The sequence below is a fragment of the Triticum urartu genome, chromosome 4A, assembly GCF_056163025.1.
Source record: "Triticum urartu cultivar PI428250 chromosome 4A, HENAU_Tu73, whole genome shotgun sequence".
Lineage (NCBI taxonomy): Eukaryota > Viridiplantae > Streptophyta > Magnoliopsida > Poales > Poaceae > Triticum > Triticum urartu.
In genome coordinates this window covers 272,810,629-272,828,360 of record NC_141876.1, presented here as the reverse complement: position 1 = coordinate 272,828,360, position 17,732 = coordinate 272,810,629, and the positions used below count along the sequence as shown (strand labels likewise).

At 43.1% G+C, this 17,732-nt stretch overlaps 1 long non-coding RNA gene across 3 annotated transcripts; it reads right to left on the bottom strand.

The window, feature by feature from the left end:
* Nucleotides 1–847: 847 nt before the first annotated feature.
* LOC147975567 (uncharacterized) lies at nucleotides 848–4,823 on the bottom strand. 3 transcript variants are annotated; one of them, XR_015602056.1, is made up of 5 exons: nucleotides 4,731–4,823; nucleotides 4,545–4,632; nucleotides 2,579–3,858; nucleotides 1,775–1,862; nucleotides 848–1,444 (listed from the first exon to the last, which is right to left on the bottom strand). It is a non-coding gene; the product is annotated as an uncharacterized LOC147975567 (long non-coding RNA). The 3 variants fall into 3 exon arrangements; XR_015602054.1 differs by having other exon boundaries at nucleotides 1,775–2,974; nucleotides 3,777–3,858; XR_015602057.1 differs by having other exon boundaries at nucleotides 1,735–3,858.
* Nucleotides 4,824–17,732: the final 12,909 nt, after the last annotated feature.

Sequence of the window (17,732 nt, the reverse complement as noted above, 5' to 3'; positions counted from 1 at the left end):
TGAGAGAAGCTCTGGTTTGCAACAAGCTTATACCCAAACCTACCCCAAATGGGACAATATTTTTACCACGGCATGTCGATGCCGTTCCGTGATATCATGTCAAGTTTCATGAATTTCTGACGAGTTTTCGATTTACTAGAATTTTAAAACCATGCATCTCAATGTTAGCGGCCAAGCGATAGTGTCAAGGTGTTTAACATTCATTCTTATTTCTTGCATGTGACCTAAGCTTGCAACCAAGGACAAACATTTGATTTTGCAACCCGTTTTTACGGACCGGAGCATGTGCATGTAGTTCAATTTTGAATTATACATATAAATGCCTAGAAAACTCATTTAACGTATAAAAATGTCCAAACGATCCCCCAAAAAAAATCCAAAATTTAACACGACACTCCTGTTGTTCTATGTTGACACTAGGAAAAAATTGTAATGAAGAAGAGGCGACGAATATCGTTTTGTCCACAAAGGTGACACATTTCCCTAACGGAATCATGAGGCTTCTTCTGAGAAGCTCTGGTTTGTGAGAAGCTTATACCATAACTTGCCCCAAATTGGACAATATTTTTTACCCCAGCATGTTTGATGCCATTCCATGATAGCATGCCAAGCACTACAAGAAATATGTCAACTTGCGACCATCACTATTTGTCAGTGAAAGGTCATTGTTTTTCATTTGCGACCTTTTTGTGACCAAAAACAGAAGGTCAAAAGCTGGCGGTCGTAAACTGAATTAACAACCTTCTTCAGGATAAGGTCGTGGACGTTTATGACCAAAACAAAAGGTCGTGGAACCCATGACCTTTTGTTTTGGTCATTGGCTGTCTGCCTAGGCCATGTCGGAACCGATGTGTCAAAATTGCGACCAATTGAAAAGGTCGTTGATAAGATTCAGCCTGGTCCAATTCGCCGTTCCACATGGGCCTAGCCCAATAATTTAGCCTTTTTATATTTTTTCCTATCAATTTTTGGTCGACTTCACGGGCCAAGCCCAACATTTTAGCATTTTTTCTAGATGACGGCCTTTTATTATCTGTTTCTTTTTTGGGCCTCGACCTTTTTTACACATTTCTATTTAATTTTCAGCCTTAATTGCTGCCAATATGTTTCGGGCCTCTTTTCAAAGCCCAAATAGATTAGGTCCAATGGACATTTCAGTACTTCTTCCATTTGGACCGTGCCTCTTCTTTTATAGAATAGACATACACAATCAGCGCAAATTCAATACAACATATACTTTTTCGACCACTTTCTGCCCAAGAATGCATTTCAAGTAAACAACGGATAATATTGTGAGTATATGTACATAACTACCAGCATTCGAGTAACATGTGCAAAAGTACATCAAAATTCTCAACAAATTTAGCATTACAAGTCAATAACATATAAAGCAAGTCGCTAACAGGGGCTTCAAGCTTTCTCCGAATTTCTTCGGGTAGAATTCCTGTAAATGAGAGGAACATTCACATGTTTAGAGTCTCGGCATAGGCAATATTTGTTAGCAATAAAATAGAAAAATAATTCAAGAACCATGCAAGAGTCTAGGTTTTACTATAATTTTGACATCTAGAGTAACATCCAATAATACCATGAGTTGATGCATTATTCTAGCATAACCAAATTAGAAACATCCCTTGCTGTTCTATTTTAACCTTACTACTACCTCCGTTCCTAAATATATGAGATATTGGTTCATTTCAGTAATTTAGAAAGAGGGGTGATGGGGCACAGAACCTTGAGCCATTGTTGTGGGGTTGTGGCTGATGAAGGTTACCTTTTGGGGCCTCAACGGCAACTCTGCCAGATGCAACAGCGACACCTCCAACAACCACAGCAACAACAACAGCACCACCAATAATGACCTGCGTGGCATTTCAAATCATCATTACAGAATAAAAAATTAAGAAACAAGCAACCAATATAGCTTCAGCATTACATGTACAAATTTTAGCTTTTTCTACCTAAGTACAAATAGCAAAATGGAACATAGGCAGGTTGATTATATTTGATAGAGCTAATTAAACAAAAAAGAGAACATAGCGCCATGACTTGTTAAGGACAGAAATAATAATGTTTGATTCAGAAATTAGTAGTATGAGGCTTAGTAAGGTCCTATCTTAGTGCTATGGGGATTAAGAGCATGCACACAGAAAGCTAATTGGCAAACAAAACTTATTGGTCAGTTCTCAACACAGAGCAAATTGGCAAATGATAATGTTTGTTACAATAATGAACAATGCAGTAGCTCAATCTAAAGAAAGGCAGCATAACTTATATGAAAGAAACCGAGTTGTAAGTGTATAAAGAGCGATCGATGATTCATTCCAGAGACATGGTAGTTTCTTCTAACATATTGTACTATCAAGTAAACTCTCACAAGAAAGATGCCCCAATAAGTAAGCTGAATGGGTGACAAACTGAATAGTGAAACAAGTTGATAGTTGTACACCATAGTGTTTACGCACAGTCAAACTGAATGAATTTCAGATTATGTTGCATGCATTTGCATAGTGAGTAGGTGTTATTTCTGAATACTGGCAATGTGGTTGAACATAACAATACTAGGAATGAGGCACACCAAACAGTGTAGATCAGTAATGCAATATAGCACTGTAGGTGAAGGGGACGGGGAAGCATCCAGCAGCAGCAGCAGTAAGGCCAGGGAGGAAACCAGCTCAAGTAAGACATCCTAGAGGAAAAGACGCCCTGGTCATCGGCGAAAGCCTTCTTGGCACTCAACAAGGCGGGCAGACCGACTCCTCCGAGTGCAAGCTTCAGGAGCTTCCTCTTATAATCGCTCGTCTTGTGCTCCAGTGAGGCGGTCACGGACACCGGCCTCTGCGCGACGCCGCTCGAGGGGAGCGCTCCAAAGGGGAGCAGACCTTTCGCTACAAGACTCGTGGATGGTGCCATGTTTGCTCATTGGATGAAATGAATGGAGATGTCATCAGCATGAATCAGAGACAGAACATAACTGTTGTCGTCAGCATCAATTAGAGACAGAACAAATTAATTCTTGTAAAAGCAAAACAGTATACTAGTAAATACTAGTGCAGTTAACTTGTCGATTAAGAGACTAAAGAAACCAGTCACTCTAAGCATACTAGAGCTTCAAACCTCAAGCTAAACAAAGTAATACTAGTGCATACAAAACCTCAAGCTAAACACAATATGCAGTACCTAGGAAGTAATCATCATATTTTCACAAAAACAACATGTAATGCAGACATATATACTCATACAAGAAGATTAGTGCCTACAGTTTTATTTAGATGACATACACTGTAATTTTTTAAAGAGAAAATAACTGCACCGAGCAATTTACTTCATGATTATGCAAGCAAGTCGACATGGCATCAAATCAAACACAAGCATAAAAGATCTGTCAATCCGTATCATCAGTAGAGCTACACTGCATCAGGGCATTTCAGCATTATTTAACCCTTCAAATATTTTGTCAGAGTACATGCCACGAGTCTACACTCTACAGTAAACACAACTATAGTTTTCAGCAAACAAAACACGAATCTGGGGTACTAACCATTCAAAAGGACAACAAAACCGCATCTAAACAGCAGGGTTCCAGAAATCACAATACAAACTTGTGCATCTCATAGCTGAATCACACATATTTAAGGCACAAAACAGTTCCAACGGCCAAGTTTGTAAACCACGACATGACTCTGCGTACAGCAAAATCCTCAGTAAAAACCAAACTAATTCTTTTATTTAACAGCAGTCAGATGTGTTGCCCAAGTAACAGAAATGCAACCTACCTACTATCTATCTTGTCACCGTTGGCGCTTCCTGTTGAATTGATGATATGCAGCAAATCAAATGATTTTCCATCACAACAGTCTGCATATGACAGCAACAATATCAATCAGTAAAATTAGCAGCGTCTCGATCACTGTATAATCAATCAGCAGGCACAAATAGCAGCAGCAAGCATAGTATAAATCTGGTGCCCCAAAAGGCTAGTGATGCAAATAACAAATCAAGTCCGTGGCTAATTTGTAATTCTGGGAAAATGTAATGCAGTGATGGCTCACAATAATGGCTTTGACATAGCAGAGAGCAAACTAAATAAAAATAGCTTAGTTCACCAACTTGAATAGAATAACAACTCATGTAAACGTTTAATCAAAATGTGATGCTTTGGTTTCAGTCAAGGTTTAATCAAATCGACACATACAAAACTGAACCAAGACCTGATTTGTTTCATACAAAACTGAACATCATAACAGTGAGCTTTTGTTAAAATTTCTCGGGTAATTACAACTATGTGATTCTACTGTTAATCTAGATCTCCTTCAGGTTTTGATTCATTTAATCAAACAATAAAATTCCTTGCCTGCATCCTTCAGTACTAAATGACAATTATACATGACAAGAATAGACACCAGTAAAATGGAAGACAGCAATTTTTTTGCACAATTCGTTTACACTTCAATGGTGTAGCATTCCAGAGTGCAGACTATGCCCATCAAGCCAAAAACAAATCCTATCACCACCACTGAGTTCTTGACAGCAAGGGCACTCACTGACGATGGTCTGGCGGTAGGCCTGCACCATGGCCCTGTCGACGACGGGGCTGCCCATGACGAGGAGCTGCCCGAGGAGCTGTCCGGCCTGCCGAACCATCGAATCAGACCATCAGCCACACGATTAATAACAAAGGCCGAGTATGGATCAGATTGAGAAAAAGATCAAGAGGACAACACACGTACCATCTCGCTCTGGTCCTTCTACACTCCTCCCCTCCCCTCTCCGGTGGCGGTGGCGGAAACCCTAGGATGGAGTCCATGGCCAGTGGGGGGGGGCAGCAGCAGATCCGGGGCGGAGTGAGGAAGCCCGTCCCCTGCTCGTGGTCCTCGTGTCGGATCAGGCGTGCAGTAGACGTCGCCGGCCTTGGTTCTTGGCGGAGGGCCGCCGAGGCGGTGACTGTAGGGGGCAGCGACATGGCGAGGCACGCCCACACCGCCGTCGTCAGCGCCGGGGTGACCACGCACGCTCGCAGGGCCGCGCCGGCGCTGAGCAGCGCCATGGATCTGAGGGGAGAGGGTGCGGCTTGGCTGTCTTGGAGGAGAAAGGGTGTTGGGTGGGCTGGTTAGTTTGGTTGGGTGGGGGAAGGGGAGGGGCGAGGGGGAGGCCATGGACGGCGGCGAGCTCCGCTAGAGGGAGGTGGCAGCGGCGATCTGGAAGGGAGGAGGCAAGCTCTTGCTCTCTCTCTCCATCGGGAGAGACAACGAGGAGAAGGAAGGGGATTGATGGATGATGCGGGAAAGAAAGGAGGCGAGGGGTGCATGGAAAATGACCTAGGGTTTCGGAGTTGGTGTGGAAGGGTTGAAATTTTTTCTTTATTTTTTCCAAAAATTATTTCTAGGTACATAAGTATCTATTTAATCAGAGAAACATCAAAAGTTTTCGAAGATTCAACCACCAGATAGGAACGGTCAATCCCGCCGTTTTGACCGCATTTTGAAATGGGCATAAAAATTCAAAAAAAAATCAAAAAAATTGGGAAACCTTCGCATTGTGTCATTATATGTGACCAAGTTACCAGGAAAAATAATAAACTTGTAATACGGGAATTCTTTTAAAAAAGTGTTCTCAGAAATGAGCTATCATCTCTGAAGATTCATGGCTTAAAAGACAAATGATCAATCTTATGGCCACATTCATGGCATAGTTTGTGAAAATGATCTCATATTGTGCACAAGGGTGCATATTGGAATGGAAAACAATGTTGCCTAAGGGAGTTTTCATTTTCTTTGGACGAAAAATCAAATTTCCATTTTTCGAGTGCCCAAAATGAGTTTTTTTGTGAAGGACCTACCATATATTTGTCGCAAAATGGGACCAAATCAATTTTCTAAAATACTATACCATATTTAATGCACAATTGACCGAATGGTCGGGTGTCAAAAGTTTTAATCAATCTCTCGTGAAAAAGACAAATTTCCGGCGATTTAGTAGGAAGCGGGTCAAATTTGAACTGCAGCCGCCTCATAGTTTGCTCTTTATCTTTTCCAAAAATCATTTCTAGGTACATAAGTATCTATTTAATCAGAGAAACATCAAAAGTCTTCCAAGATTCAACCACTAGCTAGGAACGGTCGAGCCCGCCGTTTTGACCGCATTTTGAAACGGGCATAAAAAATTCAAAAAAATAAAAAAATTGGAAAACCTTCGCATTGTGTCATTATATTTGACCGAGTTACCAGGAAAAATAAGAAACTTGTAATATGGCAATTCTTTTTTAAAAAGTGTTCTCAGAAATGAGCAATCATCTCTGAAGATTCATGGCTTTCAAGCCAAATGATCAATCTTACGGCCACATTCATAGCATAGTTTGTTCAAATGATCTCATATTGTGCACAAGGGTGCATATTGGAATGGCAAACAATGTTTCCTAAGGGAGTATTCATTTTCTTTGGACGAAAAATTAATTTTCCATTTTCGAGTGCCCAAAATGAGTTTTTTTTATGAAGGACCTACCATATATTTGTTGAAAAATGGGACCAGGTCATTTTTATAATATATTAGTCCATATTTAATGTAAAATTGACAAAATGGTTGGTCGTGAAAAGTACCTATACACCTCTGGTGAAAAAGACAAATTTCTGGCGATTTAGGAGGAAGAGGGTCAACTTTGAACTGCAGCTGCCTCATAGTTTGCTCTTTATTTTTTCTAAAAATCATTTATAGGTACATAAGTATCTATTTAATCAGAAATACATGGTTTGGTGGCGATACGTTGAGGTTTGGATGGTGGCCCAGGGCCCCAACTCCAAAGCGCGTAGACTCTCATGCCCGCCGCGTGGTCACCGTGTGACCGTGGTGTTGCCACGCGTTCCGGGCGGCCTAGGCATGTCTAGTGGGTTGGGCACTCCCCTGATAGGTGTCAAGAAGAAGAAGGCAATAGAAGAATCTCACGAGGAGACTGAACTGAGCTCAAACATGAATTAGCACCCTAGTGTTTGATTAGTGGTACGGGAAATGCGCATGGCCAATGGGCCTGAGTTTTGGCCGAGGATGAACATCTACTAAGGACACTATCTTGGAAAATTTGCAGCTCAAATGGAGGAGCCTAGGTGTCACCTGCTTTGCAACGTACCACATTAGACAGAAATATGAATGTTGAAGCCACACTCACATGTATTGTTAGATGCGGCTCAAATTTTGCGGAGAGCTATGATTTGGGAATATAGAAGATGTGGCAAAAATTCAGCTCATTAGGATATGCCTAGCTAGTACTTACTTCACCAGTTCGAGTTGAACAAAAAAATTGGAAATTTGCCGAGGAGGATTTATCAGACAAATGGAGTTGAATATTGTCATGAGGCAATGATTTGGATAGTAAAGAATGCCCAATTTTTTGGGAATGACAGAAATATAGGTTGCTTCACAACCTAGGGCAAAAATTGACACATGGATATGACACATAGGCAAAACCGATGAGGTGGCGCCTAGTCATAGCAATCCACGACAATTTACAAGGTTATGACCATCTATATTGGTCGTGATCAACTAGAAATAAGGCAGCGAATCAGTGATGTCTATTTTATGACCATTTCGTGTAAGGAAATTATGACGTTTATGGCCAAAATGGTCGATATAGTTGAGGGTTTGGAGCCCCCCGAGCAACTTTTGATCAATTGGTGAAGGTCACTAGTTGACATATTCTGTCAGTGACCCTAGAAGAATTGGCCAAAATGGTCCCTGTTTCCGCCTTCCTTTCCAAGTTGAAACCTTCACCCCTTGCTTGCAGCGCCGCCTCCTCGTCGGCGACCCTCCTTCATGCTGCTCGACCTCGTCTATCCAGGAAGGTAATCCACAGCCGACCCCCATCCTCCTCCTCCTTCCACATCCCACATGCCCCAACCACTAACGCGACACCTTCCACTCAAATCATAGACCCCTCCACCAAATAAGCACCGTCCTAAGCCATGGTGCATGTAGTATAGCCAGGAGCTCAAGGAACATTTGGCAGCGGAGAAGCAAATCGTGGTTGCACACGCGGATGAGGTTGCGATGGCTGCCATTCGTTCCGACCCCCAGATCTTGGAGGAGCACCTCACCGTCGAGGCCACCGTCGATGCCTCGCACATCGATTCCGCGACGCGGTTGGCTGCTTTAAACTATAGTTCGTGGCATTTTCTCGAGGCCAGCCTCGGTGCCTTCGACGAAGACTACGAGGTGTTTTCTCAGTGTGCACGTGTTTACCTCAACTCAAGAGCCAGCAAGTTGGTTCCCGGAGCGGCTCAGGAAACTCACCACTATGACGAGGGCAACCACGATGTGGAGGACTCGCCCTCTTCCATGTCCAAGGAGCCAATCGTCATCAATATCTTCGACAATGAGGAGTAGCTTGTCTTATTAGCTCACTATAAGGACTCATGTTCAGTTTGCTAGCTACTGCCCGTCCTTAATGAAATCTAGTGAATTGTGCTATCTAAATTTACCATGCAATCTATTGCTCTAGTGTATATGTTCTATATGTTATGCAATGCGGTGCTCACTTATTAACTGTTTGGTTAATTAGTTCTCATGTTCAGTTAACTGTTTGGTTCAATTCTGCAAATGTGATGTTCAATTCTTCAGTGTGCACTTTTGTATTGTCTTCCACGTGAGAAATAAATCGAATTTTTCTTTGCAAAAAATACATGAGAAACAAATACAATTGCTATATTTCCAAGTTGTTAAGCATGCTTGGTTTGGTTAACTATCTGATCTTCTATTAGGAGTATGTTATATTGTGCAATGTGGTGCTCAGTTAACATTTGGTTCATTTGCTGTGGTGTTTAGTTAAATGTTTGGTTCAATTCTGCAATGCGATGTTCAATTGTTGTGGGTGCATTCTGTTATTGTATACCATGTGAGGAATAAATTGAATTTGGTTTTACTAAATACATGAGAAACAAATAGAATTGCTATATTTCCAAGTTGTTAAGCATGCTTGGTTTGCTTAACTGTCTGATATTCTATTAGGAGTATGTAATACTGTGCAATGTGGTGCTCAGCTAATGTTTGGTTCATTTGTTGTGGTGTTTAGCTAACTGTTTGGTTCAATTCTGCAATGCGATGTTCAATTGTTGTTGGTGCATTCTGTTATTGTATACCATGTGAGGAATAAATTGAATTTGGCTGTACTAAATACATGAGAAAAATACAATTGCTATATTTCCAAGTTGTTAAGCATGCTTGGTTTGGTTAACTATCTGACCTTCTATTAGGAGTATGTTATGTTGTGCAATGTGATGCTCAGTTAATGTTTGGTTCATTTGTTGTGGTGTTTAGTAAACTGCTTGGTTCAATTCTGCAATGCGATGTCCAATTGTCGTGGGTCGAATTTTGTATTGTTGTGCATGTGAGGAATAAATCGAATTTGGTTGCACTTAATACATGAGAAACATATACAAGTGCTATATTTCCTAGTTCTTAATCACGCTTGGTTGGGATAAATATGTTTTCCATGTGGCTTGAATTAATATGATGAATCTGCAATGTGCTTATTTTTCATCAATATATTTTACTGATAGCATGAGAACCCTTACTTAACCTGATGACTAACTACCTTATATGTGTTGCAGGGAAACAATGGGAAGCACTGAGGTTTACAATCGAGATTAGCATGTGCATGGTCCGTTGTCTAATAGCACATTATTATGCATTTGCAGGAACCATTCTAACATTATTGCGCAATTGCAGGAACCCACTGTTCGACCCTTTTTGCATATGGGGCAATGAGTTGTCCATGAATATCAATCAAGTCAAGAAACTCAGAAAGATTGTTAGGATAAAGAAATTAGTGAAAAGAATCAACAAGATCTTTGTCTGCACAATGAAGAAGACATCTGTTCACTACAAGATGGTACTAATTATTATACCTTGCCTTTTTTATTCCTTTGCCCCATGTCCAATATAGAGAAGATATTTATGCACATCCTTGTTTTCGGACCTTTCCAAAGCAGTTCAATGTTGATTACCTCTCAAAGCACCTCTATGGTTAGGAGGCAAGGAAGGTTTTCATACAACACCCACTGTTCAATATTGAAGTGTTCCTGAAGAGGACGAAGAACAGACGGTCAATCATCCACAGGCACTGGCCTAAAGTTGCAAAGACCTTCAACATGAATGAAGGCTCAATATTCGCCTTCCGCTTCAGCAGTTTTCCAGATGAGATGCATCTGTCTATGTACCGTCTATGATGCTAATTTTGAAAGGTTCTCAATGTTGCATGTGAAACTTGGTGCTGGTGCAATTGTGTAAAGGGGTAGCTGAGTGCTGAAGCTATATCATGTTGTACTCTGATGTATTTCAATTATGAAATCCTACTTCCTTAACATGGAAATGAAATATATTATGTGCTTAATATGAATGTCAATTAGACTAATAAATGGATTATTAATAGTAGGGCAATTAGCCTACTAATTGGGTTATTCTATTGCAAACGGGTATTGAGAAAACACCGTGGGCGATGACCTCAGGCAACGCACATAATTTCTAGGAATAAACCGTGTTGGATCAATGAACAACACACACGACATTCTCTTGAAAACTGTTGCGTTAGGCCACCTTGCGCAAACATTTTCCTTGGAGCGACTGTGTGGGATGTATATACCAACGGAAACGTTTAGCGGGGACTGATTGTGTGTGATGTACTTGCGACCGGAAACGATTTCGCCTGTATAATTGTGTTTTTTAGCATTACTATTCGTATAACCGTATTTGATCGCTCGCCGGTTGCACACGGCCTCATTTTGCCAAGCGTATGTGCCAGGAGGGCATATCCCCGATGGTTTCTGGGTCGTGTGGGAAGGACCCCCCCTATCGCAGTCACTCACTAGGTGACGGTTCAGAGCGTCGTCGCAGAAAGGGCTTAAAAACCATTTGTATAGCACCTTGCTGTACCAGTGGAAGTCGACGGTGGATGAACAGTAACCCGTGGAGGCTGCAGCGAGGCAATAGATGGTGGATGAACAGTAGCCCGTGGAGTCCCGTTTTGTGGTACGCCATAGCCGTCCCGATGAATAGGACCCCATTTCGATCGTAGGTGCTCCAACACAAGTACGTTTCCTCCGTTTGGGGTATGCCACACCCCTCCCGATCAACAGGACCCTGTTTCGACTATAGGCGCTCCAACACAAGTCTGTTTCTTGCGTTTTGTAGTAAGCCACACCACTCCCAACCAACAGCACCCCGTTTCGGCCATAGGCACTCGAACGGAAGGCCGTTTCCTCCATTTCGCGGTACACCACACCCCTCCCGATGAGTAGGACCCCATTTCGGCTGTTCCGTCGCTCTCGATGAACATGACGCTTTTCGTTGCCTCCTGATGAACACAACGCAGTTTCTCCATTCTGACCCAGCCGGTTGGCTTCCGATGAACAAGACGTCGTTGCTGCCATCCGTTGCCTCTCCAAGTACACGAGCCCTGGCCGTACGTATGCGCAACTACGCATTCGAGACCCCACCTGTATGTACGTGCATGGCCGTATTTTTTTGCATCTGGCTATACGTACGTGTACATGGTTTTGACTGTACTGCCTCAACTACTACGTCGGGGGCTCTACTACTACACATGCCGCTGCTTGCTCGGCCACGGTTTATCATTGTAGAGAGACCGATCGAGTATGTATGTACACGTTCATGGCCAGCCAGACAACCCTATGTACAGTTCGACCGGGTGGGTCCCAGCTATCAGGGAGAATAAGGTGGCACTTCCTTGCATGCGAAGATATAACTGGTGGGTCCCAGCAGTCATGGGGGAGAATCATTTTTTGCCTGTAATATGGGCGCACTTCCTTGCATGCGAAGATGTAGCTGGTGGGTCTCAGCTATCAGGTGGGAAGCGTTTTCTTTGCAAAATACAGAGTCCCTTCTGGTGGGTCCCGCTGTCAGGTGGAGGAATAATTATTTTACACGTAATAAGGAGGCACTTCCTTGTTGCGGCCGTGGACCCAGTTGTTAGCCTCTCCATGTAAAGTACTCTTTAGATGGAAGTCATTCCTTGATCACGTTGACCACACCACGTTGAGAGCACCAAGGCGATGGATGACGGCGAGGACTAGGAAGGGGACGATGTGGGTCCGTGGAAGATGCGGCAGTGGATGCCCACGGGGAGTGGAGTACGAGGGCTGACTAGTTTGGCTGCGGTGTGAGGCTGTCGTCTCCGCAGAATAACAGGGGTTGTGGGTGAGTAGAAGGATGACCTGGCCAGCGGTTGAAGTAGGAGGGGGGCGGTGAGGCCTGCGTGGCAGCACTGTCGGCCACGGGAGGCAGGAGAAGGCGGCACGGCCTGCGATGGTTTGGGCGGCTGGAGCAAGAAGACCAAAGGTTGAAGAAGCATGACACCAGTTGGATGGACATCGTACGATCACCGCAGCTAGAATCGTTTATATTGACTAAGTTGACAAAGCCCTATGTCCGCGTCAACTTAGTAGGCCCACAAGTCATCCTCCAAATATGGTGGGTCCCACCTAGCAGCGGGGCATTCATTTTTTTGTGCGTAATGAGTAGGCATTTCCTTGCGTGCGAAGATATAGCTGGTGGGTCCAAGCTGTCAGCTAGGGAGTGTTTTTTTCATGAAATACAGAGGCCCTTCCGGTGGGTCCCGTTGTCAGGTGGAGGAATCATTATTTTCCACATAATAAGGAGGCACTTCCTACTCGCAAAAAAACAGGCACTTCCTTGCGTGCGGTCGTGGACCCAGCTGTCAGCCTCTCCACGTATAGTCCTCTTCCGATGGATGTTGTTCATTGACCATGCCGTGCCGATAGCACCAAGGCGGTGGACGGCGACGAGGCCAAGTAAGGGAACGACTCGGAGTAGAGGAAGACTCGGCAGTTGTTTCCCACGCGGAGTGGGTATGAGGGTTTACTGGTTCGACTGCAGTGTGAGGTTGTCATCGCCGGAAAATATCAGGAGGTGTGGTTGAGTAGAGGGATGGCCAGGCCAGGGATGCGAGTAGGGTTGGGCCATGAGGCCTGCCCGGCAGTGCAGCCCGCCATGGGAGGCGACAGCAGGCGGTTCCGCCGACGCTGGTATGGGCGGCTAGAGTGGGAAGATTAGAGACTGAAGAAGCATGATTGTCATTGGATTGACATCTAACGGTGTGACGCTCGTAGAGTCGATTGTTGACTAAATTTCTTTTTTAGAAACCTTGTGTACGCATGAACTTAGTAGGCCCACAAGTCAGCCTCCAAATCTGTGGCAGACAACATAAAGCCCATTTGCTATTCTTTTAATAATCTGCAGCCCATTTGCTAATTCTTAAGGAATTCATTACAACCCATTTTCTGCCCAGGACCACGGTCAAGAAGTTCAACCTAATTTTTCATATTTCAGTGGAGTCCAAACTGTTTTAATCCTGAAATGATAAACAATTTTTTAAGAACTTGTTGTTTTGCCAAAAAAATGTTTCATTTTTTTAAGCTAATTAGATGCGGACAATTGAGTTGGTTTTAGGGAAAACCAGTGGTAAACAATTAGCACTAGGAAGGAAAACAAAAAAAGGATGTAAATATGAAAAGGAAACTATATTTTCAATATAATAATACATGTATATGAACTAGTAAAACTGTAACATCCCAAAATTCTAAATTTTGGAATGTTATATTAAATAAATAATTGTGATTGTTTGTTTGTTTGTTGTGTGATTGATGGTGTGAAATTGAGTGCAAAAAGAATTTTTTATTTTTGAAAGTTGAATAAGAGGGAATAAAAGGACTTCCCCAAAACTTTCATCTTGCACTTTTCTTGATCTCCATGAACTCAAAGTCATCTCATCACAAAACCCTAGAGTGAAGATAATTTGACTTCTTCCATTTAAAGAAATGAAAAGGGGTTTTAAAATGATTTGAATTCCATTTGAAATATTTCAAATTTAGAAACTTTAAGCAACTCAATGAGTTCATAAAATGACTTCTTCATATTTGAAGAAAGAGAGTTGGAAGTTTCAAAGAAAGAATTTGGAAGTCACTTTGAAGTTATTTGAAACTCATTTTCCATTCGAAGTTGTTTGAAATTCCAAATTCAAATCCTCTTGGAAGTTATTTAGTTTTACTTCAAATTATTTTTCTCCTAAAAATAAATAAATGGAAATAAGGGTAAAATGATTCCCTTCAATGGAAAATTAGGAGAAAATAAATTTGAAATCATTTTGCTATTTAAAAAATGATTTTTATTGATTTTAAATGCAATAGTAGCACTATTTGACTTTTATGATTTTTATGGAATTTAGTTGAACTTGCAAAATAGTTCATCTTATTCGGGGTATTTTTCTGAACATTTTGGTATACAGTATGCCTATGTAAAGTATTTATTTATTTTCTTTTTTTGCATTTGTTTCTTTAAGTTTAAAACAAAAAGATGCACACGCGCCCGCCAGCCGGCCCATGGCCTTCGGCCCAGGAGCTAGCCAGCGCACCAAGCCGGCCCAGGCAAGCGCCAGGAGGCCAGCGCCCCAGCGCCGCACGCACGAGTCGCCCGCTCCTCCTCTCCCTCTGACGTACACTGCTCCTGCTGTCAAGTGGGCCCCGCCCCGTCATCCCCAACCTCCCGCTCCTTCCATTCAGATAGAGCATGCGCCCGTGCCCCGAACCCGCCGTCCGCATCCCTCTCGGGATAAGCATCATCCCCACGACTCCGCAGCCCCTCCTCGCGCCTATAAATGCCCTTGACGCCCCTCCTTCGATTCTGCCACTTTGCTCGCTCCCTCGCTCCTCACAGACACCGCCCCGTCCATTTGGATCTCGCCGGAGCTGAAGCTCTCCGTCGTTGTTTCCGTCGTCGGTGGAAACCCCAAGCTCTCTCCTCTTTGTCAAAAATTTGTTTCCTTGCCGCCCCGCACCCGTTTGACATCTTTTTTTGCAACCTAGGTCTCCCAGAGACGCCGCCCTGACGAACCGCACCCTCACCGGAGCACCGAACGCCGCCGCCTCCCTCCGATCGACGCCGGCCACCCCGCCGCCCTCCGACCCCACCATCCGGTCGCCCGCGCCACGCCGCACCCCTCCGTCCACTTCGCCGCCGCCGGAACCCACCAGAGGCCGACGTAGCCGTCGCCCTGTCGCTGCCCAACGCCGCACCGCCATCCCCTACACGTCATCGACGCCGACGCTGCCGCTCGCTGTGAGCTGCCCTCCCGTTGTGTTTGTTTTTTTGTTTAAAACGGTTAACCAAGGTTTTATTAAACCGTGCGGTTTTAGTGAAAAACCGGTCTCCGGTTTTCTTTTTATTTAGCCGCAGTAGTTGTTTTTATTATTTAGTGGCCTTTCACCGTATAGTTTCCATAGTGAACACTCTCTGGCCTCTCACAGTGCGCCACGTGGCCAGGGACTTGATCGCTATATTTTTCTTCACTGTTAGGTCCCTGTAAATTTCAGTTTAGCCCCTAAACTTAGATTAGCCACAACTTTTTAACCGTAGATCCAAACTCGATGAAACAAGTGGCAAATTCTTCGTATTGATTAGATCTATCCAGTAGTGTCATCTTTGTAAACTTTTGTCGGATTAAAATTTGAAATTATTCAGATTTGAATTCAAACTTCAAATGGCCATATCTCCTAAACCGTAGCTCAGTTTGAGTTGAATCTTTTTCACCGTGTCACTGTAGCCAAACCCTATCACCTAGACCTTTCTCAAAATATTTTCACACACCTAGGATCTGTCCATGATAGTTTTATTACTACGCCAAGTATGCATGATAGATCACATCACGGTCTTGCACCTTATGTCACTTATTGTTAGCAACTAGAATTATTTGCATGCAAGTTATGTGTGTTGGGTTTCCATTTGGTTTTCTGAGTCTTTTGTGTTGCATGTTATTGCTCTCTGGAATGATTTCTTATGTATGTTATTTTACTTTGACGATAGACTGTCCGGAGTGCGAAGCCGAGTACTATCGATCTCTAGAATTCAACTACCAGTATCAAGGCAAGTTCACATTTGACCATTCTTCCAATTACCTATGTATATATTATGCACTTAGTCCTTTTGTGGTAGGATTGCGTGGTAGGATCTATTGTTGCCAGATGGCTATGCCATTACCTAGTAGTTCATTTGAGGTAGGTCAGATTTATACATCCTTGTCACCACCGTGTAATTTATTTTTGCCTCGCTAAATGTAGACATGGTTTGGGAAGCGAACATGGCGAGACATGAGTGACAAAGTAGTAATCAGGACCAAGGATTGTAAATGAACTACCTGGGCGGTATTTGGTTTGAATGGTGGCGAAGTACAGTGGGAGCATGCATGGTTAATCCATGGTGGTGCACCACTAGTGGTCGGCCGCCCAGGCTCAAAGAGATCAATCGTATTCTCATGTCTAGAAGCTTATGTGTGCAGCCACAAGCCAATATGGGCTCTGGCTTAGTTGAATAGTTAGTGTGACCCCCTTCTGGGATGGGCTAGCAGATGTAGAATGATGTAGGTGTACCGGCCTATCCGTGGGTTAAGGGGGAACATTTTCAAAAGACTATGTCTCGGTCATCCTGTTCTCAAACGCCAGGCAGTGCGAGAACTTCAAGGGAGGCGATCGAGTCTTGTGGGGAAAAGTGCGCAAACCTCTGCAGAGTGTTAAAACCTAATCGATTAGCTGTGTCCCCAGTTATGGACAACTTGAGCATCTAGTAGTGGAAATGCTCGGAGATCTCATCACTCTTAATTAAACAGGTGGGTTTTAAATGAAACTTTGAGAATGGATTGAGTTGGGTTTACCAACTCCTCCTATGCTATACATTAGTGGTAGAATAATATCCTTTATTTTAGGGAAACACTATCTTTATGCAAAACTAAACTTAGAGCTTTCCACCAGCCAAATTGCATGTACAAATAGGTTCATTATTCTTAGGATGTGACTTGCCAGTACATTCAATGTACTGACCTACAGGGCTGCAACGTCTTTTGTTGCAAGAATTTCTACAACGAGTAAGAGTTACGTTGTAGGGTTACGGTCTACACTCAACTTGTTGTTGGCGTTGATGGGACTCCACACCCGTTCGTTTGTTTCCGCTGAGACTTATGAGGTATATATCAATTTTACGTTATTTATACATGTGATTGCACTTTGATATATACATTGATGTACTGTGTGTGCCAGCATACCGATCCAGGGATGGCACAGATACACAGAGGCTTGACTGTTTGAGGTCGGGTTGCTACAAAAACTATAGGTAGAGAGGACATGGCGTTTCAACAGGAAAATGGAACTAGGTTGTGTGTTGTAGGAGAAAATATAACTAAGACTAGCGGGCTAGAGGCCAGTTGATGACTGCTAGATCTTTGTGCCCCATTGTCGTCATGGACTGGGCCTTTTAAAAACAAAACCAAGCCAGGGAAGTCTATAGCCCAGTTGAAGCTTGCTCGACCTGAAAAAACAATGTACCTGCTGGATCCCGGTTATCAGTTTGTACTTGCAGAATTCTCTCATTTATTGACTACGTTGAAAATTTTGTAGGTGCCTGAGACGTCAACATTATTTTTCCATCGTGATAATAAGTGCATGCACTTGCTTGCGTACGGCCATGGACCTGCTGGTTCCCTACGATTAGGCTGTGTATGGATAGCCGTCTTGTGGTTCCACGGACGAATTTCATGCAAATCAGATGGTTTTCAGTGAAACCCGACTAAATTCATTGCATTTTACATATTTCTTTTTATTATGGAATACTTTACATATTTCAACTAATAATAACCGACTAGGCCTTTTTTGAGTCCATGGGAG